Source organism: Saccostrea cucullata, unplaced genomic scaffold (assembly GCF_032062105.1).
Source record: "Saccostrea cucullata isolate Sc308-1 unplaced genomic scaffold, CSIRO_AGI_Scuc_v1 ctg5223, whole genome shotgun sequence".
Lineage (NCBI taxonomy): Eukaryota > Metazoa > Mollusca > Bivalvia > Ostreida > Ostreidae > Saccostrea > Saccostrea cuccullata.
Genome location: NW_026930281.1, coordinates 1 through 18,303, shown reverse-complemented (window position 1 = coordinate 18,303; position 18,303 = coordinate 1). Strand labels below are relative to the sequence as shown.

The 18,303-nt window shown below is 33.7% G+C and overlaps 2 pseudogenes; one reads left to right on the top strand and one right to left on the bottom strand.

The window, feature by feature from the left end:
• The first annotated feature begins 223 nt into the window (after positions 1-223).
• Positions 224-6,308, top strand: LOC134283580 (uncharacterized; annotated as a pseudogene).
• Positions 6,309-8,005: 1,697 nt separating this feature from the next.
• On the bottom strand, positions 8,006-12,518 carry LOC134283586 (large ribosomal subunit protein uL22m-like; annotated as a pseudogene).
• Between the last annotated feature and the right edge of the window lie 5,785 nt (positions 12,519-18,303).

The window sequence follows — 18,303 nt, the reverse complement described above, 5'->3', positions numbered from 1 at the left end:
TTTTAAATGAAAAAACCCAATTCTATATTAATAAGGTTTTTATTAGGTCCTATAGGATTTTTTTTTTGATTTATCGGAAAAGAATTTTACAAACATCAAGCGCCTGAGAACAATCTAGAATTTATTACAAAATCATTATAGCGACGAAAAATTATTACTGAATAAAAAATAAACGAATAAATAATTGAACGTGCATGTATAATCAACTGTAAATTATTGGAAAATGCTAATCGCATCATCTTGGGCCTTTCCGTCAGAGTTCCGATTGTTTACATATGGTCTGTGACGTCACATCATAATTGTTTCTATTGTGACGTCATAAGCATATGACATCATAATACAACAATGTAGTACTTATAATGTCTGTATCAAAGGATTCATTTGAAAAAGCTCGTTTAAAAGCCCATTCTCGTATACTGGAATGGGTAGAAGAAACGAAGAGTGCTGGAATAACGCGACTTCACGATCGTTATGGGGAAGTGTTTAAACGAATTGAATATAAAAGAAAAGATGGCAGTGCTAAGTTCAATTCCGGCGAAAAAACGAAGGGTTCCATGAAAAATGAATACAACAAACAACAATCAAAAGGAGTGTCTAAAACAGAACAAAAAATGAATAAGGAGAACGTTTCACCCGAAACGCATAAATCACCACCAGAGATGTAGAAGCCGCCAGACACCTGATTCCAGGAAATGGCAGCAGCTGGACAACCGAAGCTCGCACAACAGAAGTTCCAGAGCGGGATTCACTAGCATATGTAGCATTGAAGCTGTGTCTCTTCTGTGTGACGATGAAACCGTGAAAAATTGTGAATCCACCTTCAACCTTCCACCTATCATTGATAGAGATAAGAACCCCCGAAAATTCAAACATGATAAAGACTCTATTCGATTGATACTGGGGACAACTAAAATGAAACTAAAATCACAAAAAACCTTATACCGGGAAAAGTTAAACGAAAAGCAAGATAAAGTTGACACTGAAGAAAATGTCAAAAAGTTAGAAATCGGTAATACGGTAAAGAGGCTTAGGAGGCAGAGTGTTTTTCGAAGAGCGCACAAGAAAAAAAATCTACCCGGAAAAGGCAGCCAGGACTCTTCGCTGCCTTTGTATGTGATAACATCCTCCGACGGAATAGAGCGAAAGAGATCCTCCACCACGCCGATTCAACGTCACACCCAGTCCCGCTCTGCATTCTTGCCTCAGTTAAATGAAATTTGCACTAGCGACACAGAACTTCCCACATGCATGCGCACAGCTTCTTCCTTGGCTATTGGAACAGAACACTCGGAGGATGTAATGGCTAGACCTGTTTCGGCATCCAAATTTACGCATGTAAGAGAAAAAAATCTACATGCATTCGTTAGTATATGTATCTAGATAGTAGATACATTCATTGAATTTAGAAACTGACAAGATACGTTATTGCCGTATACGAATTACATGATTTTAATAAAGTATTTGCCACTTTCACGTAATATGTAAATGATACAATATTTCAATTGACAAAGAAATTCATCAATTTTTCCTTGTTTAATTTGTATAAGGCCTATCATTAGGACTACATTTCTTAGTTAAGGACAGAAATTTTGAGAGAGAGAGAGAGTTTGAGAGGGAGAGAGAGAGTTTTATATTCTGCATTATGTAGCCTTAAATAGGGGGGAAATGCTACATAACACTTAAAATTTCAATTGCACCTGTTGTTTTTATACATATTTTTTCTTTCATAACTATGGATGATGCAGACAATTCCCTTATTACCAACACTGCGTCGAGTCAAATCCGCAAGGAAAAAGGGAACAGATTCAAAGGAAACGCCACATCAAGCCAAAAGCGATTATATAAAGCCAGTAAGATAACATATGTTTAAAAGAACGGTTCAAATATTTGCATTTGTTAAAAAAATATTCCCAATTTTAAATATTAGTTTATCTTTCTTTTGCAACAGACTCAGTATACACTGAAAAGATACATCAGAAAAATTATGAATGTATTGCATCTGCTAAGAGTAACAAGGCAAAAGGTGAAAGTAGATCTCCTTGCCGAATGCCAAAATCAGAAGAGGAGAGATCAGAGAAAATCCGAAGAAGGAGCAATTGACATTTGATCCTAGTTACTTCAAGTCAGCTACAACAACATACGGAGGATTGTCTAACATTGCCCGGAATGCTTTATGGAAGCCAATCGGTCACAGAACTCTGGACGATGTTCGAATACTTACTGCAAGTCAAATTTTTGGTTTCAAAAAAAAAAAAAAAATTACGTTTTTTGGAACACTCTGTCAAATAACTATTCTAAATTTTTTGTAAAGGTTTCTCATGCACCTATAACCTTTTCTGACAAATATGAAATTGTTTGCAACATATTTTAGAATAAGGATGACTAAATATCAGAAATGCTTTTAGAAAAATATTTTTAAGAAATTAACAACTCCTTCCCTAATTTTAGGAAGTTATTTATCGTTTGCCATTCTTTACAAAATACTCTCGCTCGGTGAAGGAAAGGCTGGCACAGGTAGTCTGGTATGATCAATTTGAAGACGACAGGATCATAATACGGCAAGGTGATATAGGATCTAGAATGTATTTCGTCATTTCCGGTTATGCATCCGTACAAAGAACCGATATAGATCCTAGAACAAGTAAGTTACCTATGATAAAAGCAGAATGTTTTGCTTACATGAAAGTAAAATTATGTAGATTGCGAGTTGTGGGTTAGCAGCTCCTTTCATGATGCAGTATTTGAATTAAATGACATTTGCGAAAATTCTGAAAATTGCATATTTGTACATCTATAAAAAAAAAAACCCTTCTTTTCCAGACTCCAAAATAATCCAGCATCTATATGATGTGACAGCAGGATCAACATTTGGGGAACTTGCTTTGATAAGAAATATGGCTCGAAACTTCTCAGTGATTTGCAAAGGTATGTTTGCTTACCCTTGTCAGTTTAAATGTTTTGATATATTATGTCACACACATTTGACTTGAGAAACTAAAGTATAAACAAAACACGCCAACACGGGATATTTGAATACCGGTATATATGCTCGTCTAATAGTGACAAAATTATTTCAGGATTTGGGGTTTCCATTCAATAATTTCAATGCAACCTAAATGCAACTGTTCTTTATGCTTATACATATCATATATTTATTACAATGCAATACAATGCTTTCTTTTGTTAATAGTGGGCCTTCGTTAAGGAATTTAAATGCTTAACACTATGTTATCCTGAAAGAAAAATTATGCTCATTTATGAATACATTGAATTCAATTAAAATTGAAAATTGTTCAAATGCAATGTGTGAGACCTTCTCAAGTAAATAGAGCGCAATTTTGTTGATCCTGAATCCAACTGCCAACCAAGAAACAAAACGAAAACTTATTTACAGTGTATCCAGGCAGTATCTCCAAAAAGGTACATGCTTTTCAACATTTTTTCAAAAAGTTGAGGCACAAATATAAATTGCTATAAAAAATGTTCAGTTGACCCACAATTTAATGATTGTACATGTACCTCTAGTTTACATGCAATTGAAATGGACAATTGCTGGAAGAAATGTTGTCCATCAATTGACGAAATTCTCAAACAGTGACTACGCTAGATAAAATTTTCTGTCATTTAGCATTCAAAAGTTTACTTTCCTGTAGGGCAAAATTATGAAAACATATACATGTATATGAATATTATTCTAGGCGAATCCGAGTTTTTGAGTCTAAGTAAGGATGAATTTAACTCCATATTGAGGAAGGACTATGAGGACTCTTGGAACAAGCGATTAGACTTCTTTCGAACTTCGAGTTTCTTTGAAAAGTTGTCAGACGACCAAAAGCGGCAAATGGCTGATATGTCGAGAATAATAGAATTTTCCAACAATCGGGTGAGAAATAGATATATGTTGTATAAATTTAAACTTTTGGTTATGTCCATCTTTTTTCTAAATTTCACTTTGATGCTTGCTAAAAAAAATATGGACATTAAGGAAGGTCCATACCATTACGGATCCTGTTCTAATATTATACAATTATAAAATTCAATATGCAATGTTCTTATAAATATCGAGCATGCACGGGAATTTTTCCCCACACTATAATGTTAATAACAGACACTCATTAATACCCTTCTATACAAAGATAGGTATTAAATATGAAATGTTCACCCCTTAAAAAGTTGACCATTGTAATTTATTTCAAGAATGGTGAGCAAATCATTGTGCAGTTAATAATTTATGTAATTCAATCCGTTGTCATGCATTTTAACCTGTTGCTATGGATTTTTACATTAGATTTTTTTTCCCTGCCCCCTTTTTCGATCCGCGCATACATTACTAAATCAAATTAATAAAACTGAATTGGGTAGAGGTAGTTTTTATTTTATGAAAAATACAACAATATTTTCTGAGTATTTCAGGTCATCCATGGAAATGTTCCCATCATGACTCATGACGTTTTCTTCATCAAGTCCGGTAAATGTGAGATCGTGAAGAAGTCGCCTTTGTCAGATGTGTTTCTCCCTATCTCCGACCGCAGCTCGTATTACAAGGAACGAAGTCGTCTAAAACTGACCCTAATACGTTCCTTGACAAGCCGTACGGTCGTCGTTACCGTCGCCTGACCCCGAGAATCATTTCCTCACGGTGCTGCAACTGACAGCGGGGACTACTTTGGAGTCGGTAAGAGTACATCAGAGAATTACAGTAACCATGCAATATATAATATATGACACAAATAAATCAGTTGTTTCTTAAGAATCTCTACGTTTGAAATTGTTGTGCATGCAATATATAATATCTTACACAATTAAATCAGTCGTTTCTTAGAAATATCTATGTTTGAAATTGTTGTTAATTATGAATTTAATGAAGCACTTGCTTTCTGGACATTTCAGTTAAGTGCACAAAATGTATTCGTTGCGATTCGAAAAAAATAGAGAGCTAGAAAGAAAGAAAGTGATTTAACACTTAAGATTTATTGAAGATTCTTTATGAAAACAATAGGAACATGATGAATTTAGATGTTTTACATAAAAAAATTAAATTGTGACCAGATCTTTCTAAATATACAAATTGAATGACTTTTGATCATATATCCTTGAATGTTGATCTTTTAAAATATTTTATATTAATATCGGTAATTTCTTCTTTAAAATAATACAAGATAGAGCTTTCATATTCGAAATGTGTATTGTCCTGAGGTAAGGGTCTGAATGTATTCATATGGAGTTTATTCTAAACAAGAGCATGATTTTGCATATTGAATCATATAAGCTATAAACAAACTGATAAAACGAGAATATCGACAGTCTTGTTTAAAGTCGTCATTTCGCAAGTTTTATGGTGGATATGATGACCTTATCAGCAAATAAAATTTATCTTGACTGCTTTTTTACAAACTAAATGCTCACACATAATGGTCTACGAATTTCTCTGTTTTCCCCATCATGATGAGGAGCACAGGGCATGTGGGACCGGTCAGCAAAGGATATTCAGTCCTTCACGGCACCTGATCCCAACTCTAATGTTTTGGGAAATCTGTGTTTGTTCTACTCATGCTTTTTATTGTGTAAATGAACTTTCAGTTTGAATACTGTTAGTTTTCTCCATATTTCATTCAACCTACTTTTGACCTTAAAATGTAGCTTTCGCACCTTGAAAAATACAAGGTTTTCATACTTAAACGTGTGCAGTACCTGTAACAAAACATTTCTGAAGTAAGTTTTAAAATCTTAATCATCTTCTAACTTTTGCACCAAAGATTAAAAGTTTTTAAAAAACTTTTGTAACTGACTGACATAGAAGACGTTGACAGTAAGCCATAAAATCATTTCATCCCATCGAATGACCTTGAAAGCGGGGAATCACAATTTTCTGTATTTTGCTTGTTCGTTTTGGCTATTGTTTATCAATCTGTACTTCCAGCCTTTTCATTTATCAAACACTATTAATGCTCTTAGTGATTTATTTTTAGGTGAGGATCTAACAGACACCTTTATCATAGCAAAGGGAAAGGTTGAAATTATCGCCTTGAATGCAGTAACATTCAGTTTGAACTATACGGTTATCCAGTCTATGAGAGATGATAGAAAAAATCTCATACCATCTACGGAGAAACTCGCTAGGCAATTCGAAGCTAACCGGAAATGGATGGAATACAAGAAAAAGGTTGTCAATGACGTAGTCAAAAGAAGAAAGAAGTCAACTTGTGCATCCTACCAAGACGTGCCCGAAGCTATACTCAATGAACCAGCCATTCCTCTTGATCTGATAAACTATGAACAATTTCAATAGATACCTATTTGTAATTTGTACGCTGATATTAAATAATGCTTTCTTGTCAGACTGCTTTCCTTTTTTTGTATGCATAAAGTATACCTATTAAAGATAGCCAATAGTGGAGTCAGATTAGATAAAAGTAACACGCTTGTGTGTATGCGCAAGTTCCTCTGTGCAAAACGGAAGTGACGTAATTTACGTCGGGATCAATGTCAAACTAAGGATGTCTTGATTTATCATTAAATGTGGATGCACCACTTTGCGGTGCCCTTGTGGTACTTAGCAACGCCCTTGTTTTTAGCTCACCTGAACCGAAGGCTCAAGTGAGCTATTCTGATTAAAATTTGTCCGTCGTCTGTCGTCGTTGTTGTCGTAAACTTTTCACATTTTCATCTTCTTCTCAATAACCACTGGGCCAATTTCAACCAAACTTGCCACAAAGTATCCTTGGGTGAAGGGGATTCAAGTTTATTCAAAAGAAGGGCCAAGCTGTCTTCAAAGAGGAGATAATTATGAATTAGTGAAAAATTAATGCCATTTAAAAAAAATCTTCTTCTCAAGAACCACTGGGCCATGAAAGATGAAACTTATGTGGAATCATCCTCAGGTAGTGTAGATTCAAGTTTGTTCAAATCATGACCCCCGGGGGTAGGGCGGGGCCACAATGGCCGACCAAAGTTTTACATAGAAATGTATAGATAAAGTCATTAAAAATCTTCTTCTCAAGAACAACAAAGCCATGAATAGTCATATTTATTTGGAAGTATCTTCAGGTAATGTTGATTCAAGTTTGTTTAAATCATGACCCCCGGGGCTAGGGTGGGGCCAGAATGGCCAATCAAATTTTACATAGGAAAATATAGGAAAAATCTTTAAAAATCTTCTTCTCAAGAACCACTGGGCCAGGAAAGATGAAACTCATGTTGAATCATCCTCAGGTAGTGTAAATTGAAGTTTGTTCAAATCATGACCCCTGGGGCTAGGATGGGGCCAAAATGGCCAATCAAAGTTTTACATAGGAATATATAGGAAAATTCTTTAAAAATCTTCTTCTCAAGAACCACTGGGCCAAGAAAGATAAATGTCATGTGAAATCATCCTTAGGTAGTGTAGATTCAAGTTTCTTCAAATCATGACCCCCCGGGAAAAGGGTGGGGCTACAATGGCAGACCGAAGTTTTACATAGGAATATGTAGGGAAACCTTTCAAAATCTTCTTTTCAAGTACTTCAAAGCCATGATTAGTATATTTATATGGAATCATAATGGTAGTGTAGATTCTAGTTCATTCAAATCATGATCCCCTGGGGGGGAGGGGGGGTAAAATTCAAGCCCCCCCCCAACCTCAGTAAACTTTCAGTTCTGATCTGATATGTGCTTTTTCCAAGTCGATGTGCTCAGGTGAGCGCTGTGGCCCCTGGGCCTCTTTTTTTTGTTTCATTTGAAATGTATTTAAGTAATTCCAGGAATCTATTTTGGGGTAAAAGATAAAAAGATGGTACATATCATTCACATCTTTATTTATTGCTTTATAACCAGGTTTATAATTAGGTGACCTGAAGTTTTGAAAGAAATGTGAAGTAAGTATTCTTTAAACACATCTCAAGAGCAATAAATCCATTTTTTAATGAAAATGCAAAAATTAATTTGAAACAAACATGTCTTACATGTGCATTATAAAGTTGAGTTACTATTAATAATGCTAAAATATCACAACAACCATATATGTAATTTATAAAATATTTATTGAGTTATAATGAGTGCAAATTTGTCGTTCTCTTTGTTTCTTTATGTAGCCTCCATTTTTTCATATCCTGTCATTTCATCTGGGGGATAGTACACTTCTGGGGGACTCCCCTCCCTGAATATAATGTACACATGACAGGAGCGAGCTTTATCTGGGCAGGGAACTAAAGGGCCAGCGCATGCCCTTTAGAATCTTTCCTCTGTTACAATATGCATGCTCTGTGAAGAATATAAAATAATATTAGTTCTGAATATGGTAGAAAGTACAATTTATGCAATTTCACTTCGCTAGCCAAGGTTTCTGATACGCTTCTCCCTCATGAACCCTTGGCATACGGTGAAGTCAAAAGACGGGATTGTTTTCATCACGTGATCTCAAATCTATCAGGTACGCATAGATTGCGTCTTCGGCAGAAATAAAGACGCGTGTTTAAAAAAAATTACTCAAAAGTTTTTTTCTCAAAAATAATTAAGAAGCAATAATTGAGTTATGTTTATTTATTATTTATAGTACAAATCTGAAGCTTCAATATAGATTCTTAATCACATAATGTATTTAGAAGATATTGGATGACACCATAGCTATTCCATGTATTAGAATTGCATGTTATCTTACGGATCGTTGTTTTATTTGCGTTTTTCATTTTCGAGACTAAAGAGTCAGAAGTATCCCGAACGCAAATATCATCATTACAAAAAAAAAAAAAAACAAACACAAAAAAAAAACCAAAACGAGAGGCCCATGGGCCACATCGCTCACCTGAGCACTGTGGTAACTACGTAAAAGGAGAAATTGGTTTATTATTGAAAAGTTTTAATCCAAAAGTAGTCCCATGACCAATCATGGCTTTGCTATTCTTGAGAAGATGATTTTTAAAGAATTTTCCTATATATGTCTATGTAAAACTTTGGTTGGCCATTGTGGCCCCGTCCTACCCGCAGGGGGTCATGATTTGAAGAAACTTGAATCTACACTACCTGAGGATGCTTCCATATAAATATGATCAATTATGGCTTTCTTATTCTTGAGAAGAAGATTTTGAAGAATTTTCCTATATATTTCTATGTCAAACTTTGGTCGGCCATTGTGGCCCTGCCCTACCCTCTGGGGTCATGATTTGAACAAACTTGAATCTACACTACCTGAGGATGCTTCCATATAAATATGATCAATTATGGCTATGTTATTCTTGAGAAGAAGATTTTTAAAGAATTTTCCTATATATTTCTATGTAAAACTTTGGTTGGCCATTGTGGCCCCACCTACCCCCAGGGGTCATGATTTGAAGAAACTTGAATCTACACTACCTGAGGATGCTTCCATTTAGATATGATCAATTATGGCTTTGTTATTCTTGAGAAGAAGATTTTTAAAGAATTTTCATATATTTTTATGTAAAACTTGTATTTCAATGTAAAACTTTGGTTGGCCATTGTGGCCCCGCCCTACCCCCAGGGGTCATAATTTGAACAAAATTGAATCTACACTACCTGAGGATGCTTCCGTATAAATATGATCTGCTATGGCTTTGCTATTCTTGAGATTAAGATTTTTAAAGAATTTTCCTATATATTTCTATGTAAAACTTTGGATGGCTATTGTGGCCCCGCCCTACCCCCAGGGGTCATGATTTGAACAAACTTAAATCTACACTTCCTGAGGATGTTTCCCCATAAGTTTCATTTTTCCTGGCACAGTGGTTCTTGAGAGGAAGATTTTTAAAAGCTACCATCAAATTTTCATCAATTCCAAATTATCTACCCTTGAATGAGGGCATGGCCCTTCACTTGAACAAACTTGAATTCCCTTCACCCAAGGATATTTTGTGGCAAGTTTGATTGAAATTGGCCCAGCTGTTCTTGAGAAGAAGTCGAAAATGTGAAAAGTTTACAACAACGACGACAACGACAGACAACGGACAAATTGTGATCAGAAAAGCTCTCTTGAGCCTTTGTCTCAGGTGAGCCAAAAAGACAATTGCTGATTGGTCGACCGGGTGTACCGAATCCCAATCAGAACTTTTATCAACACTGTATGCCAAGGGATTATGAGATTATCAGAAACCCTTGGCTAGCGAAGATTATACCTTTTATGTTTATTATGTTCATTTTGTAAAAATATGTTTATATAGCAATATAGGTAAAGATGTTTGAGATCAAAACATTTCTTATAACCCAGTATAAATAAGATTAATTCACATGAATAACAAACAACAAAAAGACAAACTCATTTTATATAAAACCTATCAATAGTTTTATTTATCCTAACTGAATGTGTAATGCATAAAATAATGCATTGAAATGAAAGGTATCCAAGTACAACATTCCTCAGTCACTGGGACATTGCAGTGCATATGTACATGTGTATATGCAGTATTAGAAACCAAGCCAAGTCCTAAAACTTCTATGCTTGACCTTTCTGTATTTTACCACACAAGAAAAGATAAATAAGTGGATACTTAATTGAAGTGCCAGCTCATTTAACAAAATAGCTCTTATTTTTTTGTCAATAACTGCCACAGATGATTCTGTAAAAGAGGTAATTCCTCCAACCTTCACAACTCTTAGTTTCAGCAATGCAACTGATTTCAGGTTAATTTTTTTGCTATTATTATTATTACCGGGGTATTATCATTGTACTTTTTCAGGAGGTAGTTTCTAAAAGCAAAATTAAATGTAAAGACTAAGAATTAAATATAAACAGACAAAATGTATGTATGTGTTTGAAAGTGTTAAGTACTTAAATCATATAATCTAAACGTAAACCAAAGAGTATATTCAACATTTTTACCATTTTTTTTCACTTTTCTGTAATATATGTTACACCTACCTATCCACATATTTGAAGGATATTCAATTCCATGTGCTTTTACTGCTATTTTCTGGCCTTCTAGTAAACACTGTAAAAAAAAAAGAAAGACAAAATTAAAGAACTATTATTAACTATTCAACCCCCTTCCTTTCTTATTACACGCATCCACGCACCATTGATCTTTCAAAACATCACACTGATTTATAGTTTGTTCTATACAAATATTATGGAATATCTGAAATATTTTAAATATATAGAATTATGCAAAATATTATCTTTATCAATGCAAAATATGGAACATTATATATTTACAATTGTCTTGAACCTTGGAAATGCAGTGATGAAAGCTAGTATATGTACACAAAATTTACAAAATTAGCAATATTTTAAGAATACCTCAATGCATTTTTGATCAACTGAAAAAATATAGTACATAATATGAATAAGTTCTTAAGAAATTCCTTCATACTTCTTTTAAAATTTGGGCTCCCCTGTTTGGCAGAAAAGACACCTTTTTAATAGCATCATCAATTGATAGTCCTCTAATCTAAGTAAAAATTAAAAAAATAAAATAATTAAAATAGTTTTAAGTGCTAATATTCAAACACTTTAAAAAAAGATAAAAACTGAATTTGAAATGAAAGTCTCTCCCTCGAGTTAGGAAATCAGGTCTTACTGAGTAGATACACATAAACTGAGATACTGTATAACATGCCTTGACTTACCATAGCTGTAAACTTCCACATTTTCTTAGGTGAATAGCGCAGATCTCTGGTTTCATGAAAATACTCCTTCAAAAAACATTTTGAAATTGATACTTATAAAGATTCAAGTTAATTTTCATTACAATAGAAAGCATCTATGAATAGTAATAGTGAATAGTAAACATACTACTACAACTCTTCAACAAGACTAGTCACTACATATCCACTTCTTCAATGCTTTATGTAAGTTATTCTTTAGAAATCTTTAAAATATATAAAAGCTTAACTTACAACTGGTCTAGGTGGCTCTGTAGGGTCTTGTGGTGGGTAAACGATTTTATTGTATTCTTTAAATTTACTTTCACTTTGTGACTGATACATAAAGGCATATGGTGAATCTTCAGGATTGTAACTTGCTTTTACAAATGGACTAGAGTGGAAGTGATTTATTACTGAAACCCATGATGTACTTCCTCTGAAATAGACAATTGATTCATTTGAATGTACATAATATTAAATTGGTCAAATGGACAGTGTGAATTAACATTTAGACAAACTGGCAAACTGATCTAAAGTTTACATCAATTTGCTTTTTTGTTTGACAATCATACACTTATTGTAGTCAAACTGATTTAAACAATATAGCTTTTTAAAATACAAGATGAACACCACTGCTTAAAATGATTTAAAATAGGCCTACCTTTGTAGTACATTCGAACACTTTCTTAATGTCCTAAAACCTGTAATAAAAATATTGAAAGAATCAATAAATTAAAAGTCGATACATGTTTTTTTTTATCAGAGACATACATAACATTTATTTATTTATGTAATTTCCCTTGGAAGTTTTTAACAAGGATAATCAAAAAAAGATATAACTTTACTTTTTTTTTAGCAGATGCATTCTAGCAAAGATTCTTTTCTAACTTACACAACATTTTGTAAAAAATTCACCGAAGCCTCATGACTTTTGGTCTGAAAAGTTAAAAGTCAGTGTCAATCTATTTCATAAAAACCTATGAAAAACATATTAAATTTAAAGCGCTACAATGATTTAGACATTTACTCCGCTATTACTCGGAAGAATGACGGTCATTTTTCCGGATTTTTTTTGGGGGGGGGGGCGGGGGGGGGGGGGATTCACTGATGATATTGATTAGTGTAAATAGATTAACTGTTTATATTTTATGAATTACAGTAGATTATCAACACAATTACTGTTTTTTTTAAAAAGCCACTGTTTTTTCCTTGTTGAACACAAAAATATTTTTGAAAATAAATTTTTTGACGAATAAAATAAAGATAAGGTAATACCCGGTATGTCATTACACACGACGATATGTAGACGACAAATTACTAAAGACTCGTCTTTAACTGCCGAGGAATTGTCCTAATTCACTGTTGTAAATCTAATTTGTAAAATTGACTTTAACTAAATGTTTTCTAAATTATGTGATGCTAATCTGATATTATTGAAAGTTCAGTGGACATGTTTTGAAAATACGGGTTTTTTTAAAACGCTGTACATATAAACTGTATAGGCCTAAAATTTATTTGTTAAAGCTTCAAATTGTCACTCGACTCTTGTTTTTAATTATTGCTGGAAAACTCACAATATTCATCCAGTGAAAAACTGGAACTTCTGTGTAACTGGTATTTATCAACAGAAAACTTGCATTTCTTAACCCCAAAATGTTTTGAGAGACATTTTCTTAATTTAATCAAGTCAAAAGATAAAGCTGATTTTTTTTAAAATCTCGACTGGTAAAGTATATACTCTGAAATATGCAAAATGGGATTCTTGGACAAATGTCACTTAAGTTGCAGTAACTTGTACCTATTAACTCCTGGTGGGGGAGCCTAACTGAATCATTTTTAAACACAGAATTGTCAATAAAGCACATTTTTACCTAATAATAGACAACGTTTTATGTTGTACGTGCACATATTTTGGCGTTGTGATGTGTAGTAAATTATTTCCCTGTATAATGTCAGATGTAGGTCGGGAGACAGGTAGGTCTTTTTTCAGTTTCCTTTTTTTTTGATTGATTGCCACCTGTATTCCAAGAATTTTGTTTTAACTGCTCTCACGTTTGATAGGGTTTTAATGCCAACAATGCCGAAACTGCAGTCTGAAATTCAGTTATGTACATATGGAATACCTACAGTGTACTGAACCGCCTTCATTATATGTATTACCTTTATAAGACAATTTTTACTAAATATCTTAAAATTTTTTTTATCAATTTTATTTCATTAACGTTATTTATCTATGATATGAACCCCAACGCTGCTTTCACTGCTGAGATTCAATTATCCATTCATCAAGGATCCGTTGGATCACGTACTAAATAAGGGATGGAATAAATCCTTCCAGAGAACAAAGTATCAAGCTAATTCAGAGAATCTGTGCCCCCTCGCTAAACTGAGCAAAGGGCACAGATTCTATGGAAATGGGAAAGAAGAACATATTCGCTGATCTAAAGGGGGGAGGGGTCAAGAGGGCACTTTAAGAAGGGCGGGCGGGGCCATAGGGCTGTTACGGTAAAAGTTAAATTGCAAAAAATCAGAAGCTTAATTCTTGATATATGATCCGGAAATGAAAGTTTTAAACAGACACAGAATGTCGACCTCGGCCTTTGACCTTTTGATCTAGAAATTACAAAATAATAGGAGTCTTCATTACGTCGTAAGAATATGTGTAATAAATGAATATATTACCTTGATCTTTGACTTTTTACACTCAAAAATAGAGTCAGTCCTCCTTAGGCCATAAGGAGTTGTTTTGTAGAATCTCAAAATTAAAGCTTCTCGAAATACCGCAAGGAAACGAAAATGTTACCGACAGACAGAAATACAGCTAGGCAGACGGATGGACAGATAGACCGAAATTAATATCCTATTTTCTGCGAAAGCGGGGGACAGAAATTGTCAGTCATCTTTGAAGATTTTTAGAAAAGCAGTATTTTTTGTAAACTCTTAATTAGAAATGAAACATTCAAATGCTATAGGCAGATGACAAGAGGGGCTTGGGTTTTAAAAGGTTGAGATGGCTGACATGCATGTTCCTTATCTTCAGTTGTGCACGCGCCGATCACTTAACTTATCGGACACGAGTAGACATTTTTTTCTTTTTTCATTGTTCGAATAATAAAAAGCACCTCAAAATTTCAACACACGCGAAAGGGTTGGATAAAAAAAGATGACATGAGCATAAAAGAAGTAGAGGACACCATACTGATGTATTTAACCATTCCGATGAAAGTTTCTATGTTCTTTAGCTGATGTTTTTACCATTCTGTCTTTCTCGTTCTCTCTAAAACAACAAAACAGAGATACATGCAAGTTACATGTTCATCCAAAATATAACGATATAAGCAGACATTTGAATTTTTCAAAAACAGTGAATGACTTGCATAAAGAAAGGAACAACAATATCATGTCAACATAAGGTATCATGTCTACATAAGGCGGCTTTTCACTCCAGACATTCGAAAGAAGATGATAGTATTAATTACCAATGTGTGATGAAATTTATCTATGCGTCCTTTTAGCCAACAGACGTCCTTGACTAGAGAGAGACGATTTATATTGTAATTATTATGTAAAGCATTTTTTCTGTGGTGTATAGTGTTGATTTCACTTTGTGTGTTAAAGAAAATAACCCTCCCTTCCCAGGGGAGTAACATTTACAGAAATTTGACGATGTTTAAATTATAGATATATACACAGGTATTGTGACTTTTGAAACCCGTGGTAAATAAATTATTTGAAATGAGTGTAGAACGTGTAATTTGTCAAAAATTGGCGTCAATGTGAATAGGGCATTTGATATGTAATATTTCATTGCCCATGAATTGTATATCATAAATATTTCAGATAAAAACAACATATAAAGTATGCTCAATAAAAAAAAATTGAATATACATAAATTTATATAAAACTATAAAAAAAATCATAGATTACAACACCAAACTTAGCAATCTAAAATATTACATTACATTGGAATCTAACTGCTGGTAACGCGTGGACACACAGATCTGTCCACGATTTCTTTTTCCCATATAACCTTGTATACATAAAATATTGAAAATTTATGCTTCTGATTGACTTGATTTTCTAAGATTTATTTTTTCATTAATATAAAAAAGTAACCATTATTGTAAATTCCGTTTTAAGCCAAACTTGAACTGTAAAAGATTTATTATAATTAATTCAAGAATTACACCATTTATGTTTGAACATGGAACAAAATTCCCTATTGTACTGGACGAAAAATAGAAGAAGTGTTTAAAAAATCTTTCAAAATCATTTATCTAGCAAAGGAAACATATTGCTAATGACATATTGTGTCAAAAATTGTCATATATAGGTATATGTAATACCCATGTCAGATATGAAAGTCCTATATCTTCTCAATCAAAAGTTATAAGGAAGTGAACCTGATGACCCCGTTTGGCAAATATAGCGAAGATTCAACTTTTCTTAAATGCAAATTAAATTATGACATATTATCTCAAATATGAATGCCACATATCATATGTCATTTAGAAATTTAAAAATCAGTACTGGAGTTCAGGGTAAATAGGTCACATATCAAAAGTAGGTCAAACTGCAACGTCTAGGTTGTTCTTCAAATCCAATGAAAGGTCCTGTCAGATGGATTAAATATATCAAACATGAAAGTCTAAGCCCTAACCCTTTAAAAAATATGGTATAGGTTTGTTCTTAAAAGTAAGTTAAACTCCAAGGTCAAGGTCAAAGAGTCAAAGTTTTTTGCATCCAATGAAGGTTCCTCTCACAAGAATTACATATTTGAAGTATGAAAGCCCTATCTCTTACCGTTCAAAAGTTATTGCCAAGGTTAAAGTTTTTTCACAAGAACGGAAATCTCAAAGGTCAAGTTAAGAGGTCAAGGTTATTGGTATCCAATAAAAGGCCTTGCCACAAGAAATACCTATATAAAATATGAAAGTCCTAAAGTAAAAGATCGGAATTTTTGTGTAAAAGTGGATCAAACACCAAGGTCAAGGTCAAAAGGTCAAATTTGGTGGTACCCAAAGAAAGGTCTTGTCACAAAGTATACACAAGTGAAATACAAAACTCATAGCTACAAATCATTAATCAAATGTTATGGGAAACGTTAAAGTTTTTGTGACGAACGGACAGACTGACAGACTGACGGATAGACGGACAGACAGAGAGACAGACAGACGAATGCGATTTAATGTCCCCTCGCTTTCGCAAAAGCGAAAGCGGGGGACAAAAAGATTCGGCCAAGGTTAAAGAATGATAAATGGAAAATTATGTCCAACTCTAAGATTAAGGTCAATAGGTTAAATATATTGGTGCAAAAAGAAATGGCTTGTGACAAGGAATATATATATATATACACTGTACACGTGAAATATGAAAGCCATGGCTCAAATCAATTAAAAATTAAGGGCAAGGTTAAAGTTTTTGTGGAAAAACAGCTAGACAGGCAGACAGACAGATAGAAAAAAAATAATAATAAAATGAATCACCTAAGGTAATTTGAACATGTTGCACCATTTGATATCTTATTAAAAATATTGTAAACTCAGTAAACCTCTATAAGCTCAATTAAATCTTAGACCAATCATTCAAATTTAAGTGAACTTTTCCTGTTAGATCAGAAACACACACGAATATCAGAGAGTTGGAAAATCTAAGTTTACCAATAGGTACACATTTTACAACACTTATCACTTGTAGTGATTCAACCGTAATTTACCGAAAGTTGGCTAGAAAAATAAACTTAAGCAAAAGTTCACAATCAAACGAAACCAGCTTTTGGATTGTTCAATAACAAAGTTTATCTGCTTTTAATACATTTTGTCATTTTAAAAGACTTTCTTGCATTGTATGAGAACATATCTATATAACATGTTTGACCACTAGTAATCGTTCACCTTCAAAGATTTTTGAAACATATGGAGGTAACGAACAGTCTTAATGATCAAAAATTCATAAAACGATACAAAATAGGAGCAGAGCAAAAACGGATCTCCAAAACACCAGAGGTGGGATTAGAGGGGGTGCCATGGAGGAGTGGGTATCCCCTTCCGACCAGTTACACCCGCCGTGTGCTCCTTGTCATGATCGGGAAATAACGGGTAAACCCGTCGTCAATTCAGTGTATTAATATTTAATAATGGACAAACAATTAGCATGAAAAACGTCCGTCAGCATTTTACTCAATGATAGATTGTATTTGCTGACAAGGTCATTTAATCAATCACAGAACTTACGAAATGATGACTTTAAACGAGACTGCTGATATTTTTGTTGCATCCACTTGTTTGTCAATAACTTACCTCGTCTTAGGAATTGTTCATACGTATAGCTTGCTCTTGCGTATCGAATCAACTGAGATATATAAACTTCGAATGCAGGTGATGAAATTGTATTGCTGCACAAGTACATGTAAGAGAAGTTGACGATTTGAACAGTTAAAATCATCACGTTTATCATAGAGCTTGTTTGTTAGATTACCATTAGTGTCTTTTTCAAGTAAAATATCTAAATATGAAACAGATGTGTCAGACTCTGTGGTATCTTTTATCTCAAGCTCACCAGGATTTATCGTATGGTCATAAGAATGGAAATTATCATTGTTAATTGACAATACGTCGTCGATATATCTAAATGCCGAGTTGAAGGCCACGACAAGTTTTTCTTTTTTTCACGCACAAGATTTTGAACAAATTCTGCTTCATATGAATACAAAAATACTTTAAAAAAGGT